We start from the raw sequence: 3,820 nt of genomic DNA on the forward strand, positions 1-3,820 counted from the left end.
TGTCGTATGGGGAAATAAACGTCCTGTAAGCGTTCAAAAAATTGCCGATCGAGGCGCGCAGTTGATTTAAAAGTCGATTTTGAAGCACAAAAAAGCGTTTTTTTTTTATTTTTAGGGGGTTGGGGCTCCTTCGGAACCCCACGCCCTGCTTCGTCTCGAAAAGTTATGCGGATTCAAAAAAAAAATCACCCAAATCGGACACCCGAGAGCAAAGTTATTGCCCTTCAAAGTTTGAACCACCAACACAAACCCTCTCGCGTCAAATCCTTGTCCGCGCTCAACTAGGAGGAACGGCCAATGGACAAAAGTACCCTCGTCAAACAATCCAGCTCATGAGATTTCCGAGGGCATTATTGTAAAAACGTACATATAGAACCATCAAACTGTCTCCTCCGTTCATTCTTTTGCTCGTCCACCCACGCCAAAACCCTCAACCGTGAACTTCTCCCATCGTTGCTGTCTATTTGTAAGAAGCGCCGCCATGCTTACGAGTCGGACAATTCCAGATTCTGTTCACACCGTTTCCAGGTAAACTCCCGCGTTTCGCATTTTTCTGTATTTTTCTGAAACCGTGCTCTCGGTTTGTTCCTCTTTGAAGATGATTCATGAATCGCACCATGATTTTTCCGAATTGGGATTTAATCTTTATGATTCATGAATCGCACCATGATTTTTCCACTTCTCAATTGAACATTTCGGCTAATTGTTATTTTTTGGGCAGTAATTAGTGTCCGTACTTCTGGGTAAATGTTTTTTTATCCCCATTACGAGACCTCCCTGCAACTCCTTTCCATGGTTGCCATAGCTGCTCGAGAACCAAAGTCGTCAATTTTCCACATTTAAATGACAAATTACCCCATTCAAACAAAACAACTCGTGATATTTCTAAGGCCATTATTGTAAAACTACCTATGCCTCTGAATATTCTCGTTTTTCTACTCTTGTGCTTCTTCGTTTTCATTCCGGGTATTCACTTGGAATGGAATTTGAGATTTCAGACAACTTTCTTTTTACTCAAACTATTGTTTATGTTGATCATTTTTATTCAAAATTTTTTATTGGATTAACAAAACTAGTGCGGCTAGGCCAAAAGTGCCCTCATCAAACGAACCAAATCATGTTATTTCATAGTTCTGTTCCAGATGCTCGGACAATTCCAGAATTGGGACTTTTTCTGTGTTGTTTTGCTTTAGAATTCGTCATCTTCTTTGACATCGACGTCTCAATTGCAATTTTGATTTATTTGTTCTTTTCCAGCAATATTTTACTGTCCACAGTTGGGTAAAATGTTTTTATCCCTAGGATTTTGGTTGCCCAATTCAGAACCCACCTCTCTACAACTCCACCTTTCATTTTTAGATTATTCTTCTCTTTCCCCTTTCTGCTTCTCTGCTTCTCCATTCTCTCTCTGCCTTCGATTTCTAGTTTATGCACCGGGAAACCATCTTTTTCTGAATTTGTATAGCTCTTGTATTAATTTTTTTCGGTTGTCCTTGTGGGAAGATGGACGAACATTTGGACTTCAAAATTAGGATCTTATCTCAATTTGTTTTTGGTTTTGCTTCTTAATTGCAATTTTGATTGAAGTCTTTATTTTTGGGGAATAATAACTGTCTATGCTTTTCGGTAAATTCATTTAAGGGAACTTTAATGAAAAACTCATGATATTGTTTATTTTAAAGAAAAATTACATTTTTACACTAAAAAGTCAATTCTGGTATTAGTAACTTTTGTTGGTATTTAGACAATCTTTCATCATTAATAAAACTTGAATAAAATGATAAAGATTGAAAATCAAAGAAACAGAGTGCAGAGAGCTTTGGAAACAGAGGGCTGATGCTTTTTCTTAAAACAGATATTTGATATTTTCATTCAGATATTTCTGATATATATGGCTCAATACATAAGCCGACTGAAGTAATTGGGTCGACTGATAAAGAGAATGCGTCGACTGATAAAGGCAACAGTCAGCCCTTTTACACAGAATCAGTTTAAGTAAAGCATTAACTTTTAACACTCCCTCTTAATGCTTTGCTGCTTCACTCCCAAAAGTTCTCTTAGGTAGATGAATCTGTCCTTTGGTAATGCCTTGGTGAAGATATCAGCAACTTGATCTTCTGTCTTGCATAGACCACATCCACTTCCTTGTCTTCCACAGCACCTCTGATGTAGTGATGCTTCAGAGCAATATGCTTTGATTTACCATGACAGACAGGATTCTTGCTCATGGCAATAGCTGACTTATTATCACAAAGGATATGAGTTGCTGATTCTTGTTTCTCACCAAAATCTTGCAGAATTCTTCTCAGCCACACTGCTTGAGAAGTTGCAATTGAAGCCGACACATACTCAGCCTTTGCCGTTGATAGTGCAATTGATTTCTGTTTCTTAGATGCCCAAGAGAATACACTAGTCCCTAATGTAAAAGTATAGCCAGATGTGCTCTTCAAGTCATCCACACTACCTCCCCAGTCACTATCACAGAACCCATACAATTTTGCCTCAACATTCCTTTCATACATAATACCAAAGTTAAGTGTACCTTGTATGTATCTTAGGATCCTCTTTGCAGCTCCATAGTGAATGCAAGTAGGCTTGTGCATAAATCTGGACAACAAGCTTGCAGCATACATAATATTGGGTCTAGTCGCTGTCAAATACAACAAACTCCCAACCAGGCTTCTATACACAGATTCATCAGCATCACCACTACCATCTTCTCTTTGAAACTTTTCATTCACAACTAGAGGTGTTGCAACAGGCTTGCAACCAACCATTTTGAACTTTTCTAGAAGTGTTTTTGCATATTTCTTTTGAGTAATAAAGATACCATCATTTGATTGAATGATACTAATTCCCAAAAAATAATGCAACATGCCTAGATCACTCATCTCATATTTCCTCATCATGTCATTCTTGAAATTCAAGATCATATTATGACTACTTCCAGTATAAACCAAATCATCAACATATAAGGAAACAATAAGGATATCTGAAATACCTTCTGTTTTGACATAGAGGGCAGGTTCATTCTCACTTCTTTGAAAACCTCTTTCATTGAAATATGAGTCGATCTCTCCATACCATGCTCTCGGAGCTTGTTTCAGGCCATAAAGTGCCTTCTTAAGCTTATACACCTTGTGCTCTTGTCCTTTAAGAACAAATCCTTGAGGTTGATCAACGAACACCTCTTCTTTTAGGACTCCATTTAGGAAAGCCGACTTGACATCAAGTTGGTGCAGAAACCACCCATTCTGAGCAGCTACGGAAATAAGGCCTCTGATTGTTTCATGCCTAGCTACCGGTGCAAATGTTTCGTGGAAATCAATCCCGGGTTTCTGAGAATAACCCTTTGCTACCAATCTAGCTTTGTTCCTTTGAACGGAACCATCTTGATTGAGCTTAGTCTTATAAATCCACTTCACTCCAATGACGGAGTTGTCACAAGGTCTGTCCACTAGTTCCCATGTCTCTTCTTTCACTGCATCATCAAAGTTTTCTGGTTCTTCAACACAGAAATTGCAGCTTTCATAGACTTCATTTAAGCTCCTTAACCAACCGGTGTCTTATTTTCAACTGCCACTGTTGGATGCCTATTCATCAAGTAGACCGCTGTATTAACTGCCTCGCCCCACAAATATTGAGGTATTCCCTTGTCATGTAACATTGCCTTAGCCCTTCACTACTAATAAGAACTCCTCTACTCCGTGGACGTAGCCAATCTGGGTGAACCACGTACATCCTGTGTTTGCTTCTCTGTCTCTATTCATTTACGTACTTATCCTCACTAGTGACTGAAGCAACCAAGCGAAGGTCATAA

This window comes from Malus domestica, chromosome 01 (genome assembly GCF_042453785.1).
Source record: "Malus domestica chromosome 01, GDT2T_hap1".
Taxonomy (NCBI): Eukaryota; Viridiplantae; Streptophyta; class Magnoliopsida; order Rosales; family Rosaceae; genus Malus; species Malus domestica.